The sequence below is a fragment of the Anopheles stephensi genome, chromosome 3 (assembly GCF_013141755.1).
Source record: "Anopheles stephensi strain Indian chromosome 3, UCI_ANSTEP_V1.0, whole genome shotgun sequence".
NCBI lineage: Eukaryota > Metazoa > Arthropoda > Insecta > Diptera > Culicidae > Anopheles > Anopheles stephensi.
This window is the reverse complement of record NC_050203.1, coordinates 58,947,670-58,974,517: the sequence shown is the minus strand read 5'-3', so window position 1 is coordinate 58,974,517 and position 26,848 is coordinate 58,947,670. Positions and strand designations below refer to the sequence as shown.

General features: G+C 45.5%; 1 protein-coding gene and 1 long non-coding RNA gene across 8 annotated transcripts in view; one reads left to right on the top strand and one right to left on the bottom strand.

Moving 5' to 3' along the window:
• LOC118509010 (zinc finger protein chinmo) overlaps positions 1-26,848 on the top strand; it is a 107,212-nt gene that overhangs the window by 23,346 nt on the left and 57,018 nt on the right. For 4 of the 7 annotated variants that reach the window (XM_036049027.1, XM_036049026.1, XM_036049030.1 and 1 more), the window contains exon 3: positions 23,826-23,873. The exons of 1 other annotated variant lie outside the window; for it this stretch is intronic. The gene's annotated coding sequence lies outside the window, so the exon portion shown is untranslated. Of the gene's footprint in view, positions 1-23,430; positions 23,690-23,825; positions 23,874-26,848 lie in introns of those variants that run through there. 2 more of the 7 variants (XM_036049025.1, XM_036049031.1) reach the window with 2 other exon arrangements.
• On the bottom strand, positions 4,859-6,543 carry LOC118509011. The gene is made up of 2 exons (XR_004905833.1): positions 5,408-6,543; positions 4,859-5,289 (listed from the first exon to the last, which is right to left on the bottom strand). It is a non-coding gene; the product is annotated as an uncharacterized LOC118509011 (long non-coding RNA).

The following is a 26,848-nucleotide window of genomic DNA, read 5'->3' as shown; positions in this document are numbered from 1 at the left end:
TCCGTCGAATCGGTACCGGGGCCATGTGCGTGTGTGTGTGTGTGTCTGGAAGGAAAGCATAACGTTCTCGAAAACGGAAAAAGGCACCTTAACGTGCTACGGGTCGTTTGCAGGACAGTTTCCCTCCCCTCCCTATTTTCGCAACCCACACAGCCACACGCACTCGGTGCGGTTATGGATGCGTTTGCACAGCGGCTCGAACTAACTAGACAGCTTGGCACATTAAATGGGGAGATATTTTTCGGTGGGGATTCTCCCTTTTTGTGCTCATGCAGTTGTTCTCTTTTCGGTTGGGAACCGATTAAAAACTTTACCCACGAACATATGCATTTGAATGAGGATGCAAAACTGTGTGGGCTACATTTGCATAGCTATAACACTTTCCTTGGTCCCTTACTTTGTGGAGCAGCTAGAGGAAGAGAGAGAGAGAGAGCAACTCTACAGGAAGATTAGCAGAAGCTGATTAAAATGATAAACAAAAGGCACACTTTTAAGGCAGTCTCATAAAAAAGGGAAACCCTTCGCAAGGATGAAATCATAAGGCAAGAAGTCTTGATCTTCTCCTCAAAATAGGGGTTGCTTCCTTGCAAGTAAACCAGATCTTGAAACATGCTTGATGTATGTTACGATCGTGAGGATAATGATGCCAATAAGCATTGTTACGGGGAGGTTTTTTTTGTATTAATAATCGTAGCCTTACGTGGCATACGTGTGAGTGTGTGTGTTAATTTCTTGTTTATGTTTTGTTTTCCTTCGTTCGATTCCGTCTGTTTTGTTCCTCTTTTGCGTCTGGCCAGCTCTTTAAATCAATTAAAGTGTTTCGTGCTGGATCTGTTGCTTTTTTGCTGCTTTCTTCCTTAATTGTGTTCTACGTACGCACAAATTACGCAGAGCACCGTAGATAACACAGAAGTGGGTCTGTGATATGATCTGTGAATTATGTAGCCGCTGCCCGATTAAATCCCAATGACATCTGGCTGTGGTGTGGAAATTATGGTGGGCCATATGCTACATTTTAAAATGAAACCTCACATTGAGGATGTTAAGTGAGAATTTTACTTGTTGACTCATCTGCAGCAATAACTGCTAAGCGGTTTGGGCCTGCTGCAAAAGTCCTCGATACTGCTCACGGTCTGGCACAGCAATATCCCTTCTTCTGGCGGACGCATCAACACCATCACTACATCTCAATATGTTCCTATCCGACTTCATGTGTTAATGTGGACTGTCTAATTAGACTTTACTCCCTAGGACGTCTGGTATCATTTGCATGACATGACCAACCCACCGCAGCCTAGTGAATCTCGCTGCATAATGGTGAGATCACATAAAACTCTTCCTTCGGGGAGACGGTTTGGATGGGTTTTGAACCCCGGTCCTGCCGTGTAAAGACCGGTGCCATTATCGGCCACCACTTCACATTTTCACAGGCTGTAGTATGATGAGTGTAATTTTGCTTCTTTATTTAACTTTACTTTACTTCTTTCTTGTTTTACTTTTTTCATATTTAATATTGCTTTTGCCCTTGTTTAGTAGCTGGTTTCTGAATCTGTCATTATCTTATTCAAGTGAACAATTCTAATTCTATTTTTTTAATTTAACTATCTGCAATGATTTAACTGTACGAAACCAAAAATTTAATAAATAAATTTTCTTGCACCATTTAATTTGCTAAAAGATGTTTATTTATGACTATAAATAAGGACCCACTAAAAAAACTTTGAAATCAATTAAGCACAACCTGTCTCAAGCCAAGATCAGCGTTATTAATTCTGCTAAAATAAAACATGAACATTACGCAAATACAAGGCAACAAAAAATCCTTTAAAAAGGGGGCAGATAAAAAGCCTGCCTGCTGCAAAAACCGACTGCAAACATTTGCCAGTTGATACAGTCACTGGCTGTGTGCTTTATGGAAAGCCAACAAAAAAAAAACAACCTAAAACGCGACCTTCAAATGTTGTCTCTCGCAGCAATGATGTCATCGGACAGAATGCAACCGACGCTACTGCATCCAACCAAAAACTGCACCACCACCACCAGCGCACGTAACGAGTGACCGAAACCGAAATTTTTGCAATAAAACTGCGCCTGCTTGCATTGTACCACGGTCACCTTCAGCTCTTCCTGCTATTAGCGCTGGTGGCAGCAGCTGATAACAAAACGTTCGCGGCGCGGGTTGTAAGACGTGTTGTGCGGCAAAAGGCAGCCAGCACATTAGCCAGCAATATATTAACAACTTAACCACACTCGCCAGTGCCAGCGTGCAGCAGGTTTTTACGCAGGGAGATGCATGCAGAATGAAATTCACTTTGTGCTGCTTAATTTCGGTCTTTACAACCACGAGATGATAAATCTTTTCCACCCAGCAAAACTGCAGCACTTTGCCTGGTGGGTTTTTATTATCTCGTGTGCTGCCACACTTTTCAAGGACAGCCGAACCGAGTACTGTGTGAAGGTTTTGTTGTTGTTGGGTGGGTGGACGATTGCATCAGCCCATGCACCACAAGCGGTGGTTGAGGTTCTTGTGCATCCGACACGTTCCTCGGGTGTGCGCGATTGTGCCGCTGAGAGAGGACGTGAAATATTGCCCCACCATTTGCGTTACTTTTGGAAGGGTTTTATTTTGGTGGTGTTTGTATGCGATTGTCATTACTGTGGTTGTGGTGCTGCACATTCTGAACTTGACCTTGAGCAGAGTGAGTTGGCATATTTCGGTGGTGTAAAAATGCACCTTGCAACGTGTTTGTATTTCGATCGATGGAATTCACCCTTTCGATGACGCGCAGTTAATGCTTGGAAGGTAGAATCTTCGAAGACGTCTAATATGCAAAACAAGCACGATCACAACAGACGATCTGCATAGTGGTTCTCCTTCAGTTCAAAAGGCGAGACCACCACAGTCATCCAATACCTGCGCGGAACGTTTTTTCCTGATTAAAGGTGCATTCGTTTTGGTCCCGGAAATGGTTCGAATGCGTCCGTCGGATGGTCGGTTGGTTGGTGGCGCGCCGACCGGTGAAGAAAGCTACAAAATTCCCATTAGTCATTGCCGTCAATGCTGGCAGCGAACCCTGGATGCTCTCGGACAAAAAGGGTGGTGATGGTGCATTGCATTTGGCTACGAAAAAATGAAAGAAACAAAACAGAGCCCCCTCCGAGTGAAAGGAGGCGAAGAGTTGAAGTGTTTCGATGATGTTGCGCGGCGTGAGAAATAGTTGTTGTCGAAATGTTTCCGACAGACTTGTGGTTGTCGAGAGACAGAGTATGCGGGAGGAGAAGAGACGGAGGGAAAGAAAAATACACCGCCACACACCGTAGCAAAGTATAGTTTAAAGGTCCGTCAAGATGGGGTCCGCGCGATCAGGGGTTGACCGCGACTCCCGGTCTGTCGGTGAGCTTATCGGTGAGAAGCATCTTCCGAATCCATCGCTTTTTCGGGCTAGAAAATAAACTAAACTGCGCCTGCAACTATACACACATAGGATTGAGAACGTTTTACCGCGTAGAAACCGCACTGAATTCCGCTTTCCAATTTTTGTCGTTTTTCGTACGAATTCAAACCCAAAGTGATGCAACCTCGCGTGTCGAGAAATGGCCAACAACAATCCGACACCTTTCCGGTCCTGATCGTTTGATGCGAGCGATACGATAGCATCTAGTTTATGTTGTCCCGGTTTGCGGTGCTTTTTCCACGACCCTTTCTCCTGCTTTACTCTTTCCGGCGTCCCATACGGGAAGCTCGAGCATGGATCGAACATAGATCGAATCGAGATCGAGAACGAGCATCGTTTGGAAGGTACTTTCCGGGTCCGGGTGTAAAGAAGCCCACTCGAGCCGCGTCCGACGGTTTGGATGGGTTTCGAGAGGAAAACAATGTTGCATTGAATCGCATTCGTTACAGTACGGGGTGATGTTATTGACCTGCTTTTGGCCTGGTGGCAATGCTGGGTTGGTGCATGTGAAATCGTTTTTGAACTTGCTTCGAGGTTCTTCTTGTGCTATAGTTTAAAGGGCACAACAGTTGTATTTTACTGAGATTATTTGTTTGAAAGAAAAATATTTTGCCATAAAAATAACATAAACAAAAGAAATACAGTAGAGGACAAAATAATAATATCATTTTTTTAATTTGGAAAATTGTTAGTGTGAAGTAATACAAAAATTGTCTTAATTTCCAAACAAAATAAATTTGTCATTAGATTTTATTAAACATTCGACTATTTTCACTTTTTGACATTCTGATGCAAACATATCGAAAATACTGTCTCAAATTTAAAATAAACCCGTTCATCAAATATTTTTATAAGAACTTTTTTCTCTCTTTTGAGCATCTCTTCTTACCAATTTAATATTTTAAAACGGAAGCTTTATTATTGTTAAATGACTGCTCATTTTGTTTAACTGCAGAATGACGAATTTATTTATTATTTTCATTCCATGCAGCGTGCACGTGGTGCTGATTTGCTCTAATTAATTATGGAAACTTTTTTTGAATAGATTTAGGATTCTTGTACCATAATTGGGTAATTGTGGCCGATGCTGTTTGATAATTTTGAATGATAATATTATAAAGAAAAATCGAAGCAACAGTTTCAAAAATAAATATTAAGTCGGGTTTATTGTTTTGTTCATCACTGTAAAAAAAATCTTATTCTATTCATAAAGAAGGGCCTGGCTGTATTGCTTAAAAAAATGTCTTGTCGGATAACAAATTGAATTATGCGAAATTTGATGCGTCCGTCCGTGTTACTAATTAACTGGCAAGCCTTCATAAAAATCACAATATTTTTATAAATAATTTGTTTAATGCACGATAGATTGTATTGGTCTTGGATCTGACCAACATGCTGCTTCAGAGAAATTTTGTACCTTTGAAAGGAGTGTTATGGAGCTGACTTTATTTACAAACGATTTCAAACACTTCTCCATTCTGGGCTGCAACTGCAGCGCGTACAATGATGCGTCTGAGCGTCGAACCCAAAATCCAATCAAGAAGGATCACAATGAGCATTCACAGCAGCCGTTGAAGGAAGCAGCCAATTGAAGACGGGTCGGCTGTTCGGTACAGTGTCGAATGGAAAATCTGTTCCATCCTTTTCCATCAATCCGTCCGTCCATCTAGCCCGTTTAACTGACCACTGAGGCGCATAATTACCTTCCCCTCCGCCATTAGCTCCCACCCTCATTCCATGCTTTTGGTCCCATTGTCCAAGCTCAACACTTCTTCTGGCCGATGCACGATTTTCTACGCAGCGGCACAAAAGCGGCCCGATGCATCTCACCGTTCTAGGAGGAGTAGAAAGAAAGAAAGGAGCGGGAGTAGAAAAAAAGGTAATCTATTCTCATCATCTGCCCCTTCTGCCGGTTCGTCGTCTAGCTAGAGGAAGATGGCTCTCTATTTCACCTTTTATTTTTGTTCGTTATGTTTTGCGCTGGTGCGCTTTCGGTTCATCCTTCTCGCGATGCGCATTACCTGCACGGGCCTCACCGGAGTTTCCACTGGAGCAGTGCAGCACTGGCAGTGCGTATGCATACGGCGCGCTACGGTTACGGCGCATTTTGTCCAATTTCTTTCATTAACGCACAATAATCGTGTTTAATTATTTCCTGAATCTTCGTTTTCGGGACTCACCGAGGGCTCTCACCGCCTTGTGAAGGCACGGGAAGGTCAACGAGCTTTTGGACAGTTGATTCGTTTACGTGCGTGTGTGTGTGTTTTTTTTGTTGGAGTTTATGTCTGGCTGACTGCTTGATCTTTAAAAGGTGCACAACATTCTGGATCGTCTGCTAAGCCATGGCTACATTCCCTACACCAACAAGGCAATGATCGTTGTGCACATTAACTCGTTTTTTTCCACTACTCATCCACGGGAAAGTATGTGCCTCATCCACTTGCACCGATTACAGGGGCAAGTGCGTTCTTGAGCTGCACTGGTTAAGAATGTATGGTGCCGGGGAACAAAAATCAAGACTCACACGCACGCTCAGACGCTCAACTGGAAAATGATGATGCCAAGGGCATTAGGGATGCTAGAAATCCATCAATCTTACGTACGGAATCCGGCATTCTTGGCTAGCTGATGCCCCCCCGTGCTGTAGGAGAAAGCCAAATCTCCGAAAGTGCATTCAAAGGAAGGGCTTGTTGTTGTTTTTTTTTTCGTTTTGAGAACTCCAGGCGTGAAAGCGAAGGAAAAAGTTCAATACTTGCTAGGCAGAAATAATTACGGAAGATACTATCAAACGTCCAACAGCCCGGGAGGTGATCTTTTCTTGGGAGGGAGATATATTGGATATTGGAAAACGTAAACGAAGCTTCATACAGATAAAAATGGGTTTACCGCATCGAAGTGCATCGAATGGAGATCGATCAATTTCGGGCCGGCGTATTGAGCTGGGCAGCAGTACTTCATCACTGCCGAAAGGGATAATTACTCTTACGCGCAGAAGTTTCGGCTCCGAGTTTTGGATTGTTTGGATTATCTACTACCATCTCATGTAGTTATTCTAATCTTGATACAGAGGACCAGGAAGAGTTTTATGGTTTATCGGGGTTTTTTTATTAAACTGACAGATTTTTTACGGTAATTCTAATATCTTTAAACGCTTTTAAAACGAAAAATAAAAGACTTGAGGTGATGTCCAAAAGTGATGTAAGTCTAGCAAGTTGACGAGTTTTTTTAGAAAAGAAACGAGTCGATTTGTTTAATATCCACACCTTTAGGCCCAGGACTTGTTGTTTGATCCGGCACTGTCACGACACAAATCAAGAAGGTCAATCATTTTTAGATAATTTTACTATGTTTGTCTAGTTATAATATAGCCGTAAATTGTGTGTCTATGAAGGAAATAATGGCAGTAACTTTTTTCTTATCACCTTCTTCAATTGTTTAATTGTTGAAACTTTGAGTGAAAGCTTTATTTTGAAGATTCTGGTAAATTTTTAAATCATTTAAAATTCACAAAAAATATGAAAATATCTGCGAATTTTGTTGTTGTTAAAAAACTCTTTGCCAAATAAAATTCTTTACATCTTTTATCAACATAAGAACCAATCTTAACGGAAACAGTAACCGTAATTTATTTGCTTTGTATTTACCGCATATTTTCACGCTCAACCTTGAGTCATATCACCAGGCAGCCGCAAACAAAATTTCACAGAATCCCATAAATAGTCTATCCACATCATAATATTTCTTAGCAGAACAAAGCAAAAAAAGAGTAAAGAACGCATCACACATACCGTGAAGAAACGTAAAAGCAACCAAACCGACAAACACAAATGGTAATTTATATTTCCCTGCACCGTCATTTGCACCGAGCTGCGATGCATTAAACGACGGTACCCCGAAACGAACGACCCGTCACGATCTGGCCGATGCTGATGCCAGCACAGGGAAAAAAAAAGGTTACGTAAAAGGCCCCGCGTACCAGCGTCATCCGTGCGGCGTGTTTGGCCGCCATTGAATGCACGCGCCGAATTTTTCGACGCGCGAAATGACCTCGAAATGCATTAGCTTGGTGATTGATAGGAGTGGGGAGGAAGGGGGGAAGGGTGGTGGGGCTGATTCCGGTGGCCACAAAGAAGGTGTATCTGTTGAAGAGGGGTTGAACACACAAACAAAAACAAACACACATGCAATAAAACGCAGAAAACAAGTCCAGAGGATCGGTAGCGGGTGGGTGCGCGCGGGCAAGATGACGAGGTCGGGGCATGAAACGGGGATACGGGATAGAATAAACAACGAACCGAAAACCTCTCCAAACCCAAAAAAAAAAAAGACAGAACCAACCCACACGAATTTCAAACTCAAACAAACCTTCCCCAAAATCCCACTGACACATATTTTGGTGCCCGCGGCATCCCCATCGCCCGTGAGGTGGCTGGTTGGTGGGGCTTTTGCAGCTGCAGTTCACCTCCGCTGTTCACGCGCCCGGGGGTGCAACACTCCTCCGATCGGCATTAGTTCGGCGCGATAATGAGCCCGTGTCGTGCTAAAGAGCATCCCATCCCGAAGAACAGAAGAAGACACCAGTGTTCGTCAAAATTTATGCAAGAAACAAACAAAAAAAAGGCAGGCAGTAGCATTTGCAGGCCGAACGCATGGCGTCTCAGTTGTCGACCAAAGCCTTCCGCTCGATGTTCGGTGGGCCATTAACGACTCTACACATCTCCCTGGGCCCAGAACGATCCGTGCACCGGACGCCAACGAGATACCGCGCCGTATGGTTATTTTTGTGTTGCGCACACCACTCAAACACAGTCGAGAACGGTGGCCGACATCCACCGTGGCGGCGCAGCGTCATTCGCACTTTAGTAGGTCTCGGAGCTGCATCGACACCGTTTTTCTGGTGCGCTGCGTTGTGCCACATTTATTTTTTGGCCAATCATTCTAGCCGCACAGAGGACGTTGCGGTGGGTTGTTTTGTTTTCTTTCGTTTGCTTCTATTGGCCTACCTTTTTCAGCGTGTGCGCCACGGCAGTTGCATCGGATTTCAGGCCAATGCAGAGCATGATCAGGAGCACAGGATCGTCGGTAGTGCCTCTCAGGGAGTAGCAGCGAACGTCGGGCGCGTGTGTTTGCGTGTGCGCTTGGAAGAGGTGGAAGCGATATCTCACCCACCCCGGACCGCTGTCAATACCCCCTCCCCCACATCCCGCGATGGTCCTTGGTATTTTTGAACGTCTTGGAACGGTTGGACGGTTCTGCAGTGGTTGGTAAGGGGGTAGCAAGAAGGCGCCTGCACTCGTGCGAATGTTTTGCTTTTGCACGAGAGCAACAGCGTTCTGCGATGCGCGTTGAGAATGTTGAATGGATTTAGAGTGTGTCTGTGTGTTTGTGCATTGGGTGGGTTTTGCTGCTGCTGCAGATGTTTCGTTACTGATTATCGGTTGCACAATGGGTGATTCTTTTTTTTCTTTTTTTGTTTGGACGGAGGTGGTGTGTGCATACTGAATGACGCAATTCTTTCCTAATGGAATATGAAAGGAATTTTAAAAGGGGTTTTTATTAATACCAAACAGAATTCAATACAGTAATAATTATAAATAATAATGAACAAGGCAGCTCAGACAAATCCAGATTTAAAGATGTGCTTAAGATAATTGAAAACCTTTTCGTATTTTTCGTATCGTATTTTACAGGGTGGTCCACCTAGAGGATTTCGAGATTTTTACAAATAGCTTGACAATCAGCTGACTTTTAGCTATATTTTTTATATTTTACCAGCATTTTTCATTACTCAAAAATGTACAAATATGTTTGAAAAAATCAATTTTTGGATTTTTTTTAAATACTTGGGCTGACGAAGCATTTCTTCACTCTATGTGGTTTTATCAAAGTGCACAACACCTGTTTTAAGGGCCTATGCCTTTGCAGTTAACTTGCCTTGAAATAGACTGTTTGATGCGAAAATAGCGCAGAATGGATAATCCGCCGTATAATTCTTTGATGATTATATCGTCGTTACAGCAACGATCATTGGTGAATGATATCTGGTTATGTTTCAAAAAACTACGACTGAAGAAATGACTGTTGGTTCCGGTCATACGATACAGTGCGATGTTTCACAGCCCAACACAGTCTATCATCCCAGAAACACCCAGTCACAGAAAAACTCAGACAGGGCAGGCCGAGGATGTACCGTTTATCATTGAATTTATTGAGTGCCATGTTTCCGAAGGGCTTCATTTTGAAAAGTGCTCCACCAGATATGAACGTTTTTGACGTTTTTCCAAGAGGAATTGCCGGAAGGAAAGGTTTGTTCCAATACACCAGCAACTCTAACACAATTCATGGTCAACACACATTGTACAGAGCAATTGCTTATAATAAACTCAAAAAATGTTCATGAACATAAAAAAATTATCACAAAATGTTATTGTTTTTTTGTGGACACACAAGTTAATTGAGAAAAACGTCAAATAACTTTGGATGGAACACCCTGTATATGCCTGTGATGATTTTTTAGCACAACGCACCACGCGCCTCCATTGCAGTTGAACTTATTTTATAATTATGTGTACGTAAATAAGAAATAGGTACATCGCTTGTAGAAAACTGGGAAACGAGCGTTTAAATATATTTATTGCAGTACAACATTTCAAATACTATAATTTCAATACTCAATATCTATCCAAAAATTCAGCTCCGTTCTTCATTGCCACGAACTTGCTCTCGAATGCATTTAGTATCAAGCGGTTGAATGCAACCGGATACCCCCAATATATAAAGATGGTGTGCCTTACGTTGCTCACTTGTACCAATACACCTCGCGCTCAGTCCCCAGCGCTCGAAAACCGATAAGACACATCACGCAGCGAAGAGAAACACAGCGACAGCGTGTGCGGCATGCCGGCTTGCGTTGCTTGTTTGTCTGAAACTTTCATGGTCAAGTTTAAATAGCAGTGGCTGGGATGAGAGATAAACAAAATAACACACACAAAACAACAAAAACCCACCATCGACGTAATATTTTCTGTGCACTTTTCTGCTGTTTTCGAGCTGGCGCTGCTAGCTCGTGCTCATTCACAGCATGCACCGTCACATATTCAGCGGCAAGTATTTTCGTACGATTTCGCGGTCTCTTTTTTGTCCTGCGCACCGTCTTCGCACACCGACTGACAGTGCGCTGCAGTTTCGCGATCAACCCACGGGTGGATGGGATGAAGGATGAGACGAGTAGCGGAAACTGGCTGCATTCTTCGCGAATCGTTTGCATTCGTCTTATGGCGCCGCCGAACGGTTTCATCTTCATCGTGCCATCACGCCATTTAGCTTTTCACTTTCACCCTCAATGTCAATGCTGGGCGGGTGGTGGGTGGGTGGAAGAAAAACGCCACCCCGCCAGTTACGCAAACTGCACCAGCTGCAGCAAAGATTCACTTTCATTTCACATCTCGAGACCATCGCTCTGCGATGTGATGTGTGTCTGCCAAAGCATTTCGTCTGCTCGTCTTACGAAATGATGCTCGATCACGGGTTGCGTTTATTTTTAACAAGCCTCACTGAGTAATAGCAATAAATTGATGTCGTCTGGTTTTCCCTTTCGTTACAGGTACGGTGGATACATCGCTGCAAACCGGAAGCGCTATTGGGATGCCAAATTCTTCCGCCTGCCAGTCAAGAAAGCTTGAGCATTGTGATGAACCGTGCTAACGAGCATCGGTTTCGGGACGGGGTTCGTATGCAACCGTATGTTCGTCTGTGTCTCGCCGGGGAAGCATATTTTTAGCATGACGCTATAATCAGTTCCAACTAAGACTAGGAATAATTTTGCAAAGTGGCCGCATTGGTTTGATTCGCCATACACTATGTGGTGCTATTAGACGCTGCAGGAGTACCTACCGATGGGATGTAGTTGGGAAACTAGTTCTCGGAAAACACTGCTGCATATGGTAATATACGAGGGGTTAATAACTACCTGCTGGGGTAGCCAATTTGGGTATGGTGGGTTATTTTGTACACCAGACTTATTACATTTGTTTTTTTTTTTGTGTTTAATTAACGTGTTTTTGTTTTCAAGTAAGGATAATCAACGCTCAGTCAAAGAAGCAACCCATAGAAATATGGTCGATATAGTAATATCGGTTTTCGAAAGTAAGCTAGGATCTAGACATGGCCGTCATGAGAGTAAAAGTAAGAAATGATTTAAGACCTCTCAGGGCCTTAGAGATCGAATGCTAGTTCATGTTGTGTTTCAGAATGATTGGATGAGGACCTCAAGTAGAGATTTGCTTAAAAAACTCTTTCAATATTGAGGACAGTTGGAAGGCTCATTTTGGTCATTGTCGTATGGACAACTTCGTCTTAGACATGAAGAGATAGCTTTCATCATCTGGTCTAGAATTGTTCTATACCACATAGACGGATGTTCAGACACCTGTATCAACATGTTACATCGATAAAGCCTCTGTTTTCCTCATAATTTTCTACTGCACTTGAAGGATCGTTCAACATTGTTGGGTGATAGAAGCCTTCGGAATTCTTTCTACTCTTTCTCCAGATATGAGAATTGGCTCATGCCTGCCATTTCAATTGCAGTTTCTCAACTCTTTTCACTATAGTTGCTCCGTCTCAGGAAATGAAGGATTTAATACAACAGTCTAACAAATTCTAACAAAAAACACACTCATAAAAAACATGTACAGCTAATGCCACCTGTAAAACTTGCTAAATTCGTAATCGAAACCACTAAAAAGGGTGCGTATCGCACCTATCAGCCGTATCCTTGCACATTTTTTTTATGCCTGCTTGACTTAAAAGTGTTACAAACACAAACAAACCAACCGAAAAATGCATTTAACCTACGCCCGAAAGCGGTGCTCGTAAAAACCGACAACATAAAAATCAGGCGGCAGAAAAGCATAAAAATTTCCATTCCCCTCCCCCCCTTCCTCCCCTTTTTCACCGCCTCACGCCCACCCGGGACAGGGTTCGAGAGTGTTCACATTCGTCGAGCCCTTATCGACCCGCATCATAATCATGGCTTCAAAGTTGCATCCATCGGTGTGAGTGCGATAGGGAGCGAAGAGTGCGCCCAGTGCGGAGAGGGAGCGAGAGAGCGAAAAGCGTCTTTTCAAAATAAATAACGCACCCCAACGAACGGTGGGTCGAAAATCGATTTTTCGCAGTTTTCGTTTTCATTTGTGCAGAGAGCGCTGGAACGTTGCAATTTGCTGTCCCTGATTGTTTTGCCAATCAATCTATGGAAGTAACTTATTTAGAAGCTTTATAACAAATTTATCTTTTGTACAATTTTCCCAAAAGCAAAGGGGTAGGCATGGGAAAAAAGAGCATTTCATATCTTATCTCATTTGTACCTTTCCCCAAAACTCTCTTTCCGTTCTGGAAACTCGTCCCTGGTGACCGCACCGTAATCGTTGTACTTGGTACAGGAAATAATAACAGTAAAGTTAAACGCAAACGTACCTAATACGAATGTGCAAACACGACATGACGGCCATCATGGTTTGCTCGCTACACCGAGAACGCACCGTCCGAGAAGCGCACTTGAGCGCACCGTCCGAGAGATGGCACACATATTTTTCACGTACACGAAACTAGAAGGGGTGGGAGACAACCGGGTACGGGGGAACGGTCGGGAGGCGCCTGCATATAAGCGAAACCAGACCAACTCATTCCAATCCGAGCTCGTGAAGGATAAAAACCTTCGGGTTTCCGCAATTCCGTCCACCGGCCACCAGCCATCTGCAGGCCAGCCAGATGTATGTGAGTCGTACCCTGGTACAAACAACCTGCAGTTTCCAAATCACACACATACACACACACAGCTATACGGTAGAAAAGTCGGTCCGTCCTTCAGGGCCATTTCGGTCGTTATACCCTGTGCACCGCATCACAGAGTCCTTCGGTTCACTGTTTCTTCCTATTTACACGAGAGGTTTATATGCTGAAATTCACTTTCACTTTCACTGCATGCCGAACCCCGAACGAACGGTACCCCATTTCCTTTCCGATTTTTCCGAGGGGGTTTTGGGGTGAAGGAAAAGAAATGTGCGCCACCACGTTCCAACTCCCGGTACCACACACACACACAAACCCCAAACACACACGGGCCTGTGTTGTCTCGTTTTGTATCGGGGTTTGTGTTTGGGTGTGTGTGTGTGTGTGTGTGTGTGTGTGTGTGTGTGTGCGTGTGCTGGAAATATTTAGCTTCGTTGCATCGAATTTTCCCTATTTTCCTCTCCTCAACACGCACGCACCCCACAGCACGTTGGCTTGCGATTTTTCCAGCTGCGTTTTTCCACTGCAGTGCACCCCTTCTTCCAACGTTCTCGGCACTGTGTGTGTGTGTTGGTGTGCTGTATATGCGCTCTTCTGGTCTCTCGCTCTCTCTCTCTCTCTCTCTCTCTCTCTCTCTCTCTGGCACACCTATACCACCGTGCAGTTTAGCAGCGCACACACTTGGACAAATTGCATGGAGATGTATTATTTACCCCATGGATTTTCCCATGCCTGCTTGGTTGTGTTTGGTGCACGTTTTGTGCGCTCGTCTCGTAGGATGACCCTGTAGCCGTCTCACTTCCGCCCGCAGATTATCCTTGTTAGGCACGCACACCACCAGAGCGAGGCGCCGAGCTGCATGCCGAAAAAAAAGAGGATGCCTTTTTTACTACAGCGGCCATTGAGGGAAATGGGTTTTTGTCTAGGTTGAATTTTGCTAGCCCAGGTTACCTAGAATTTCCCTCGGTTCCTCTGTACAGAGGGATTTTCTTCTAACTCATGCTTTCACAAATAGCATCGATAAGCTGAGCTTAATATCATACATTTCCGTTGTTCGGTGGTGTGTTTGTTTCACCTCTGCTGTGTGTTGTGATCCATTAGACGTCGTCGTCGTCGGCGATTGCCCGAATGCAGATTAAGGAGACCACCGGTAAGGCGAGGGGAAAAGTGCACGCGCGGTATGGCAACCGCGATGTGCAACGACATCATTGCTTCTGCGCACCAGCGACGCATGGTGCAACTTTTTTTGCTGTGCTCTTACGCCCGATGGTGGGCATTGGAAGCGCAACGCGAAGGCAATTTCCACGAAGCGAAATAAAAAAAAAAACGAAGGCAAACCGGACTCCCCGGTGCAAGGGATGAAATGGCGGGGCGCGCGATTGCCGTTGAGTGACAGCATACTTTCGGGCGAGCAAAAATGTGGGCCACGCACTGTGGATAAAGGAACAAAAAACTGGTGCGTAATGCGCGTTCTTTCTTTCATTCCTTCACGAGCGGAACACATCGCCGTCTTTGCAGGCTTTCCGTTTTTCCAACACAAACATTGCGACTTGTGACCGTTGTCAGCTTGATTTTTTTTTCTCTCGAACGATGCGTCCTGGGCCGCCCGTTTATGTGCCGGAGCAGCACCATTTATGTTGTCGTTCAGCTGTGTTGCGTTTGCAAGTGCGTTTCTGTATGTGCGAGCGTCTCTGTATGCGTGATGCTTTTCCATCGATGCGTATACGCAATGGAATGAAAGTTCAGCCGCGTTAACGTTGGGTTGCACTATGTAGCCGCTGGAGTGACAACTTGGAACCGACGACGGTGGCAAAGGGGGAGGGGGGGGGGAGGAGGCGAGTGTGATTTACATAATCGATTTCCTACCGTTTTGCTCGGGCGCAAAATTCCTGCTGCAGGGTGACATTTTGCCCTGCCTCCGCTGTGGCTACATGCATGCCGGGAAAACTTCCCAGGCCGACGGTTGTACGGCGGCCCTGATGAATGCAGTGAATGTGACTGAATTTTTCGTTGCTATTAGAATGTAGATTAAATTTTCTTATCATGCAAGTTTTGTTTGCATAGTGTTATGCTGATGGCTTTCGACGGTGCTTGTATGTTGGCTTAAGCTTCTTGAAGATTCAGCTCTTATAAATTCTGTGCTTAGTATGATGGCCCTTAAACGAGTTTGCCGAGCCACATACGGGTAAAACAAAGTCAAGAAAGCCGAAATTAGCTGACCGAAACCTCAAGAAGGTGTAGAGCTAAAAGAAGATGATAGTAAATACAATTTAATAAAGTTTTTAAAAAAACCTGTTCAAAAACGTGATTGATCAATACATTTTTCCCTCTTTTTATAATAAAAATAGTAGCAGGATAGCCTCTGAAAACAAATCGGAGGTTGAATGCATTGTACGAGCATCGTTCAATGCCGCATAACTAATTCAAATTAAGCCTGCCTTCCTGCTTTACTCGCTTCCGGTACGCCCTGTTGCCGCTGGTTTGTCCCCAAAGAACAGCACCCAGGAGAGTTTCAAGGACTGCCCGAAAACCATTTTCCAGCGTTGGTTTTTATTTTGTTCTTCGATAGCCTTAAAAAATGAATGACATGTGGCGAGGACAGGTGCGTCGTAGTCGTCGTCGATACGTTTATGTAAATAAAGAACCAGGTGAACCATGCGAAACAAGTCTGGTGGTGCGACTTACATCATTGCCGGCCGTTTTAAGTTTACCTATAGTTTGTTAACATTGAACCACTCTAGATAGCCGATCGAGCCGTTGCCAGAGATAAAGGGCCAGTCCAGTCTCCAGGCCAGTCGATCGATGTCCTTTAGAGTTTGGAGTTTTTCTGGGGGTGACTCTAAATTATAAATCACCCTTTACGCACAATTACATAGCCAGGGCAGGGCAGCAGAAGGGGAACGAAAAAAAGCTCTCCAAATCTGGAACAAATGTTGAGAAGCGGTGAATATCTCACGGTGTGGAGCTTGAAACGTGGTCGAATGTAAAAAAAAAAACAAGCAACAAAACACATAAAAACCGGATACAAAAATAACTGTTGACCAGGTGTGATATTATTGATTTTTTTCCATCCAAAAGCTTCCCATAAAGTCCGGTGCCATTCATCTTCGTGTGCCCCGCGGTGTCCTCTGTCACATTGGAAACTACTTAAAGGAACTCTTCGCTCTACTCGTATCCTTGTCTCGCTTTGAATGCCTCATAAACAGCCTGCGTCCCCTTTGGGATTATTCATTATTCAAGCTGGTCGCAACGGAAAACGGATTAAGTTTCCTTTAAGCTTCTTCGTGGTCAGCGTGGTCCTACGGGGGTCATACGTTAAAAGAAACGTTTTGAAGTTTTTTCCCCCAAAACAATGCTTTGAAATTTAAAGTCCCGTTTGTGGGGTGGTTGAGCTTGAGTGTGCCGGTGTGCTGGTTAAATCGTTAATGTGGCGCAGTACGCCGTTTCTTGAAAAATCCTTTAAGAAAGGTAGCTGCGACAACTGGCTTGCCAATCGATGCTTCCGCGAATCCGTTACGTTAAGGTGTACGGTAGGCCTCCGACCTTTCCGGGAAGGCTGGGAAAATCGATGGTGTTTGCACTTCGATTACGAACCTAGAAGGAACTTGGTCTCTTTGTAAACGCGACAAGAACAATTTGGAAAGATGTTTTAAAGTAAAAATGCATACTAGAATTAATGGAAGCTCAGAACCATAAAATATCTTCCAAACGACCTTTACTGTGCCTTCAGACAAAAATTGGTGTAACACTTCCGTACACTACAACTACCAGCGCAATTATCCTTTACTCCGGTTCCAGGGTTCGCTGGCACGGGACAAGGACGAAACAGCCGCGAGAACAAACGCGATCACTCACGCATTCAACCACCTCCACCACCACCACCAAGGCGTCTCAGTGTTCCCTGCAGTTTCACTTTCACTTTCCACTGCACCACTACTAGCGCACAGCGAAGGGAAAAACACCGGCACAGTTTTACCGCTTGTGCATTCCATTCGCACGAGAAGACCAGTGCTGTGGACTGGTGTTTGTGAATGGTATCATCCGCCTTACGGGCGGGAAAACAACAACCCGTGCGTGGCGAGTGAGATAGAAACAACAGGCGGAAAAAAACAGAGAGATACTTTATGTACAATCGCTGTACAATGTAAAGGCTCACCAATACTACCATCTCGGTGCCGGAGCACAAGGGCGGAAAAGTGCAGGTCCCGTTGAGAGGAAAATTGTGCCAAACCGTGTGATCGGGCTCCATGTTCGAGAGAGAGAGCGCAAAGGCTTTTCCGAGGCTCTCGTGGTTGAGGAAAATTCTCCAATTTCCCACTATCTCTGTCCCACTTTCATTCCTTCTCGCTCAGGAAGGCGCTACCTCTAGCTGCAAGTGGGGGGAGGGAAACATAACGAACGCGCTATGTGATGCGTTCCGAGTGCCTGGCGGTGTGTTGGTTGGTGTACATGCTGAAGCACTTGCATCCTTCAGCTCCACTGCCGTGCGAAGGAAATAGAGAGCCAACGACGATGGCAGATGCGAGATGCCATTTTTGCGGTACATAAGCGTACCACCTTAGCAGCTTGGGGAGCCTTACCCGACGGCAAAAGGATGCGTGTGCGTGGATTGGATCAGGGGGGTTGCTCTTGAACTATAAAATACACCAGCGCGTCGTACGGCAAACAACAAAGAAAGCATTCCCTGGGGCGACCGCTGGTAGGTAAGCCCGGGTACCACCCGGGGCCCGGTTCGTTGCAGTGGAATCGTGGTGGTGAGAGCTGTAGCTGCTGCTGCTGCTGCTGCTCTATATACCACATAGTACATCATGCTGTCATCGTTTTATTCCGGTGCTATCCACGGACGAAGGGACAGGAGGGCTTCTGCTCGCTGCACATGCTCTCCACGATGGTGCGTTTGTATCTGCCCGTGCCGAACGGCCAACAATCTCTCGGGGCGGTGTGCTTCGGAAGGGAAAGCGGCGGACGGAAACGTGTTCAAATTGGTGAATAGAAGGACGACCGCATGCCGGAGGGTAGGCGATCCGGGATGTCCTTGCCCGCGGTACGGTGCCGGTGGAGCGGGTGGAACAAAATGAACTCACGTTGAAAGTGAAAGCGACAGCGCCAACAGCGATGGCCAGGACTGGCGCTACTGTGCCAGCAGGGATATAATAACAGAGATCAACAATGGACGGGAGCGAGCGCGAAGGGAAAATAATAAGAAAGCGTTTTCAACATTCGATGTTGCGTCGGTTTTGGGTTGAACGAGCACGGTCGACGATAGGGCACAAACGGCAGCAGCAGCAGCATCATCATCAGGAACAGCAGCAGCAGTAGCAATTCAGCTGCGTTTCCTCGGTGCCTCGATTTGCGTTCAGCAACGGCTTGTCGCTGGGGCGGAAGAAGAAAATCGGAAGGAAACTTTAGCTTTCGTTAGAGGCTCTTGTTGATTTGTTGGTTGATGGTGCGTTCCTCCTTCCCCAATTTCCTAAACCAAGCGGCAAAATGTGGCACAACGAATTGGAATTGGGTTGCTGCGTTTGTACATTGGAGGAAGGGCTGTTGGAGCAGACTTGTGGATGTAGTGAAGCATGGGCGAACAGAACTCCGCTACCGGTTCGGGGCTTATCACCTCCAGAAAATACCGCTCTTTCGAGGTTTCTAGGATGCGTCAGGGTTTATTTCGGCAAATGTGTCGCTTTCATTTCTCCATAATTCTGGTGTTATGATGGCGGAGAGTTTGCCTAACGAAAAAGACATCCGAAGACCACCAGCTGGGAATTATCCTTTCCATATAGAAGAGTTGGAGCAACCAAATAGGCCAACTGCAAGTCTCGCTCTCTTCTGGAGATTCTAGAACTTCAGGAGTTCTACCCACCACAACCGATTCCTCCAGGTTGGATTAGGTATCTTCGACGCTCAGCTTTCAATATCCACCCGGCCCCATCTGATGCTTGCCTTTTAATCAGCGAGCCGTGTTGTGTAGAACACGATCGATGCGTTCCACTGTGCGTTGAATCGGGTTTCATGAGCTGTGCGTTCTGTGGAAAGTGGAAATAATTTCGTTTCAGTTAAACATTATAAAACAGGAGCATTAGTCCAATGGCCTCCTGCCGATATTTGGCGAAGAGCAGGATTTTACAACGCTCCCAAGCACAACAGCGGAGTAGCATAAACGCACAGCGTGCGTTCCACCGGTACACCAAACACCCCGCGATTGGAATTTGATGGAACGAACGGATGAAAAATATATTTTACTTTTAACTGTGCCGAGTGCGAGCTGGTTGAAATTTGAAACTCGCGGTTGGAAAACATGGCGAGGGAAGAATTAATGGCGTAATGGGTTGCTGCTGCGTTACGCAACCTCGCCTCGTCTCGTCTTGGTTTGTTTTCCATTTTCCAGGAAAATTACAGATTCGGGAAGTTTTCCCTCGTTTTTTTTTTTTGAAGTGCTAGGACGCAACGTGCATCGATGCCGATGGGCAGAGAAAGTCCTCCGCGAACGAAAGGGTTGAGGCGTTGCTTTATCTGAAATTGGATAGAATTGGGTGGATGCTGGAGTGGGTGCGAGTGAGCTTGGTGAGCAGCAGCAGTTCTCGTACTCGCATTCAGAAGGGGGTTGTTCCCGTTGTGTGAGAAAATGATTTATTTTACTTCAACACACACACGCGCGTAGGAATTATTTGCGTAATTTTATCCTTGTTCGAATCTTCAAACATCTGAAAGAGTAGGATATTTTAATTATTAACCGATCTTTTTACAATCAGTTAGAGAAATAAATTAAATCCCAGTACAACGAGCACTTTCCATACCGAAATCTTAACGCAGGAAATAACTTCAGCTCCGCAGGCCACTCAAGCGCCGACTCGAGGTCCTTCTGTGTCGAGAGTTGTGTTGCTCCTTTGGAGAATGCTTCATATTGTGTCTTTCTGCTTCACGCACCGAAGTACGCGACCGAAATTAGTAGGAAAAACGTTCAACGGTTAAAGAGTCCTGAACCATCTGAACTCATCTAACCGAACCGTATAGAGGCAGAATTTAAGGCCGTTCGTTCGAGTAGAAAAGGTCCATGCTTTTCCGCCCGGTAAGTGACTGCAGAAGTTGTGTAGCGTCACAGCGGCACGCTGAAGTGCAATTGAAACCGTTGAAATAAGGATGCTCCAAAATCGTTCGCTGCCCTCGCTGACGGCAAGCGGACGCTGCTTGCTTCCATTCCCCACTTTCCACACTTTCCGACCTATCGTACGACTCGATGTGAGGGGGCAAAAAAAAATTGCATTCCCGTTGCTTCTAACAAGCTTCAAGATTATGCCATGTTTCCTTGTTCCATCACCGAAAGCCCAAGCCACATGGAACCAGAGGTTCGTTGGAAAAGTTTTCGCGAAGGACACGCAGCAAGAAAAACGTCCCATAATTTATGTCTTTTTTGCACACTTTTCTCTCGGGGTGAAAGGGAAAGTTTATTCCCGGGCAGTTCCGTTAGAACGGGTAAGGGGACACCTCCCGGGCGGCCCCCGTTTTTTTTTTGTTGTGACCCCATGATTCTTGGGCAATAGTAGCATAAGTAGTTGTAGCAGTGTAGTAGTGGTAGTAATGCTAGCAGGCAATGGTAACCAGCTACGGACGGGTTCAGGAAGCTATTACATGTTTCCATTCCAACTTGTGTACGGTTCACCGAAACAGGGACGGCCGGTTCGTCGAGGAGTTCGGTTGCTCCCGAAAGAGTTATATTTTAGGGCGCTTCGGTGCGTTGCGTAACGAAATGACTCTCGACGAACGAACGTCTTCCCGATACCCCCACGGGAGGGGGCTTTTTTCTACACGAAGCCATGAAGCATGGCTGGGAACGTGAAAAATGGACACTGTTTATTTGGTTTGGTCGTTGCAAACTTTGCTCCCGCGTTAGCCCAAAACTGCACCCCTCTCGATGGAAAGGGGTTTGGAAGTAGTTCAAGTCCACCGGCCGTCCCTACCGAGAAGTTCCATGATCGGTTGTTTATTGCCGAACGAACCGGTGTGGCGGTAGGGCTGCTTCGTGCAACATCGACGGATGTCGCTGTCGTAGGCGATTTTTCTAAATTTATGTTCAACTTTTTCGGGGGTTCCTTATTGGCGGCGGCATCGGCAAAACTTGACAACTGAAAGGCGAGTGCCAGTTTATGTAGCCGGAAGTGGAGAATTTTCCATGGAAGTTCAGTTGTTCCCGGGTGGAACAACAGGCATTTTTGGAGGTTGGAAAATATTTATTGTACAATCATTCAAAAACCAAAAGCAGAAAACGTTTTCTAGCTCCCTAATTGCTTTGTTACATTGTACCGGAGTGGTTCTGCAAAAGGTCAGCTAAACGCATGCTAGCTCAGTTCTAGTTGTGGGGGTTTTATAGTAATAAAAACAACACGCAAGTCGTACCGGCAGTTGCATGGTGATAAAATTCATTAGGCGCCTCCATACACGAAGCGCACACCGGGCGCTTCATGAAGATATCTCAGGTGTACTGTAATACTAGATGAGCTGTAAATCTGGTACTAGGCTTGGTCCTAGGAACGATCACCCGAGGCACGGCGGTGCTTAATGTAACGGTTCAGCAAATGCCAAAGGTTAGCACCGGGCCACCCAGTGTGAAGATACGCTGAGGGCGTCCTTCTGCAAACCCAACCCTAGCAAAATCTGCCGTCACTAGTAGTGCAATAATAATAAAAGTAATTACCTCTTTTTTCCAACAACTCCGAGACCGACCGGAACCGGGATGTGCGGTGGTTTGGGTTCACTGGTCCACCGCACAGTAGCGCTGTAAATGTTGAAAGCTTTTGTACAGTCATAAAAATTAGTTTTAATAACCGAGGGCTGCTGGGTGGTGCGTTTTACCACGCAGCCATAGTGCTAGTGGCCGACCGGTCCCGAAGGCTTTGTGCGTGTTAGTTCTTGGTGAAGAAGAAGTACTTGCCGGCACTAGGTTAATCGGGTAGGAGGTAGGAGAACCCACCGGTGCAAGCTGAAGACATACACACCATCACCACCGGGCTGGTGGGGGGCTTTTTTATGAAAGCTCTTCCTAATCAGACATCCGGCGGCATATCCGATTACGACGATTGCTACGGATTTCGGGACAGAAAATTAATCCTTCCTACGGGCACTTCAATTCATGATTCGGCTGTCGGGGCTGTTCTAAACCGGGCGGTGCGTTAGTGAGAATTGACGGTGTGGGCTGAAGCCGTGAGGTCATTTGATATTAATTTGCAGAAGCTTAATTTTTACGCCGTTGCACTATACCAAGCTACGGGAGGGGACGACGGGTTGCGTTTCTAGGTGGCGGGTTTACAGGACATTACATCTCCACGTCTCCCTTGTAGGCAGGACACACTTTGTGTAGTACATGGAAGGAACATTTCGTGTTAATGGAAACACTGGCTAAGCCTGTGAGCCTTGTTCAGGGCAAACGATATTGTGCTCTTGGTTTTGGCTACCCGTTCTACCTAGTTTCCAACAAAACCATGGATAGGTAAAAGTTGGCCGGGCGCCTTTAGTGACCCCTTGGTGGGACGATGTACGGAGCTAGTTTGAATAGCACTTTTTTTTTGGGAAGTTAATTGCTAACGGAAATCCTTTGAGATTGGTTAACATATGGGTTGGACATTAGTTTTCAATTACGCACTTTGTGCCGGACCTTGCATCTTGGGGGCTGTTACAGCAGAAACGAATGCGCGTGATGACTTTTCGGAACACGGGAGCGGTAGTATTTAAGGTCCTCGTTTTTAATGCTTGATGGAACCGATAGAAGCTTTAGACGTAGCAAAAACTAACCATAAATGAGTTATGATGTTAGGAGCATTCCAAATTGTAACCTTTTTAGCTAAACCGGCAAAGGATTTTTTTTATACAATCAAAAAAGTAAACAAAAGGGTAATTGAAGCATCATTTGTTTGACAACCCTGCGTTAGTGTCAAAAATTAGGATGCGTTACACAATCGTAACGCAAGTAACGCTTTCAAGTTGTACCGATCCTAGCATGCCACAAATAATTGCATAATCTACATAATAAAATTATTCGCCATTTTTTCTGGATGCTGGAGGTATTTGTGTGTTGAGCGGCTAATTTGAATAAATTAAATTTAGAACACATTTTTCGATGGCCTTCGGAGCTTGCCAATCGGAACTAGTAATCCGATCAACAAACGCACAGCGCTGTCAGTTGATCAAAAATGGCGTTATCTTGTTTACCTTTGCTAGATGAGTAAAGTAGCCTTAAATCACACGCCTCGGTAATAGTGGCCGGAAAATTATCAATTACCTTTTCCTAAGCTAATACGATTAAGTCCATTCGGTGGGAATCTGTTTCCAAACGATCAAAGTAAAGTGGTAGTGCTCGGTTGTGGTGCTGGCGATCTATCCGGCGACAAACCACCGGTTCGTGGTTTGCAAATCGTCGGGTGCCAGCAGTTGGGGTAGTTCCCCCGTTTGAGGTTGGAATCCAAGTGGCAAAGCTTAAGCAAAAATTCCAATTATTGCTAGGCGATATTCTTCCGCCAGCGCTCTACCATTAATCAAAACGTTCGTGGAAGCTAACAGAGTTTCGTTTTCTATTAACCTCTATTACAGATCTCATCGTCGATCTGGTGGTGCTGCCCGTTATTGCTGCGGAGAAAGGTAAGGCTCTACGTACAGTCGGTTGGTGTCTTTTCGTAAGAAATAATCAACGTTTAGAGGAACCATTGACAAAATTGTTTAAAATAATACAGCCGAGAAAGGGAAGGCAGCATAAGCCGGCTCGGTACAGACCAATGCTTGCAAACATTCGCACTTAACGTGACCGGGAAAATTAGCTGAGAGTTGCTGGGAATGAAATGCGATTAAAGATTAGCATAACATGGCGAGCGGGAAACAACACAGTACGGTATGGCCACAAATTGACTATTTTTGCTGACGCCGGCACTCGCTGTACACTAAGGTAGTGAGTGAACAGGTTGGGAGAAGCGTTGTTCTCGGCTAGGAAGCTTCCATATCCTTCTCCTACGGTAAGGATTGTCTCCCTAGATTGAATCATCTACGTGATTTGCGTACATGTGACCTATTGCGATTGTTCCAATCCTGTACTTCAAGCATTTGGCGCGTAAAGCTGATATCAGGAAAACGTCTTTAATAATGAATTCTCTGCTAATATTCCATACTTTTGCATGCCCTTGAAACATTTGTCTGAGGAATCAGGTGTGGAGCAAAATACTTTACCAGTACCCTCAACCTAAAGCTATTCGCACAGGAATATCGCTTAGTCAAACACGTGAAACGTGCTGTTAATGATGATTGTTTCTTTAAGTTTGAAGTTTTAATTACTGCGCCAACGTCACATACATTCCCACCCTGGTACGTGCAAACGGAACCTTTTTCGTCGCCGACCACTATTGGCTGACTGTTGGACAGTACAACCGGCACCGGCTGGTTCTAGGTTTCTAGTGACCCGTGCTTGGTGCATGTCAGACATCCATTAGACCGGGAACCGGGCGAACCGTACTGCCCGTTGAGAGAGCGAGATTTCATTATTTGATAGCTAAGTTTTTGGAGATTTGTTTCACGCTTGCCCGGCTCCGTTAGTCCACACAACTCCATCAGTGCCGTTGCATTATTGTTCTACACTAGCGCCGGGTGTTGGTTTTAACGCGCCCGAGACGTTTGTTATCGGGGCATTATTTTGCTAATGCTAAGCGTAATAGACTTCATTTTTAATTGCACCAAAGGAAGAAGTTTGGTGTTGCGCACAACGATTGTTACCAAAAACTGATTGTAACATTGTTGGAGTTTAAACAACTTGATGCTAAACTGGCCAGCCCTGTGCGCGAATATCCTTGTTAGCTTGTGCCGACAACGCTTTTCGTTTGAAGTTCCTGTTCCATTCCTGTCAAACGCAATCGGCTTCCTAATCACGGCCCATGTCCCTGGCGCACCCTTCACCGGGATTGTGTCGCCGGTCTTAAAACATAATGTCCAATTATGCGTTCTAAATTCTAACGCACCAAGAAGGAACTAGGCACCCTCCACGATCCACGAGGGTAAATCTTTACACAAAGGGGCCAAAAAATCTGGTTTTCTTCCAGCCACCGTCCGTACTCCTTTGACAAACTCCTTGCAACACAGAAGGTAGGCCGCACGTGTCCCGCACTCGGTTGTCCGGTGTGTCGGTCTTCGGGCAGTGCTGTAATTACAGCGTTATGCGTACGGTGGTGTGGACAACTGCACGCAACGTCGCAACGTGCGCATTTCCCCCTCCCCACCCGTTTTCCTTTTTTTCCTTTTTCCGACCACAGTATCGATCGGCGGAAGAAAGTGCAGGGTGCCGAGGTTGCGGGCAGCGTAACCTAAAACTGATTCCTTATCGCCTTTCTAGCAGTTGCCCTGGAATGAGGATTTTCCTTCCCTTCGTTTGTGTTGCACGTTGCATCAAAAACTGTGTGTGTGTGTGGTCAGATTATGTGAACCCAGCCAACCTACTAACTGTACTCGCCGTTGCGTTCCATTATGCATTTCCCTCATTTCCGGTATTTGCAAGCGACGCGGTTCACGCACGTCCCCACCCGTCGCCAGGTTGGTTTTAGTGCAAGTATAATTAAACAAGGTAGCTAAAACGAGTCAAAAACACCAACCCGACGAGTGTGTAACAACACGCGGAACAGCAACGGCTGCGCTCGGTCGTTTCGAATGCGTGTCGTTCTTCTTTTTTGGTTAATTTTCTTCCGCAGTTTTTTTGTTGTTGTTTCGGGCCGCACCACAGTTATATATACATATTTAAATATTGTCGCCAGAGTCAGGGCTCGTGCTGCGTGCGTGTGTGGTGACGCATTTGCCCCTCTGTCTTCCAGTCTCCGACAGTCCGATCTAATGAAACCGGAAGGTGCACTCTGGCCGTTTGCTGCAGGCGGAGTGTGTGTGAGAGAGAGGGAGAGGGAGACCACCGAACCAGCGTCTTCCCTGTAGTGGACCGTTTTGGTCGTCCAGGGCGGAGGGTTGGGAATTAGTTGCGTATAATTAACCTAATTAGCAAAAGAGGGGAAAAAATGCGCCGCTGTTGTGGTGTACGCAAATGAATTTTGTCGATGCATAGCGACGCGAGAATAGAACTGAAGTTTGGACTGAGGGTTCGGCTGGGGGAAGTTGTGACAAGGACGGGGATTTAATTTGAATTAAGAAAATAGTTTAGAGTTCTAACAGTCGCTATTTATATTACAAAAAGTAAACTCTCAATGAAAAAGCTGCATAACTACATATATACCGCTGTTTTAAAAATGGAAACTGTATGCTCTCCAGTACATTCCTCCGAATTTAAATACATATTCACTGTCTCAGTTTGCTCGCGCTCTCTCTCTCTCTCTCTCTTCACTAAGGAAGCTTAAGATCTGGACACGCATATTTGCACTTTGCTCTGTCTTCCGGTGCGTGCATTTGCTACCATCCCTAACACGAACCCCGGGACAGCTCTGCGCGCAGTGTGCGTGATGAGTTTTCCCTATCCCTGTCACGGTAGGAGCCTACCAGAAGTCTTCGCAGTGCCTTCCTAGCGAGGCCTGTGCGCGTGCTGTGCATGTGTCTCTGCTGTGAGACTGTGGCACTACTGCCAGAGCAGGACAGCATAC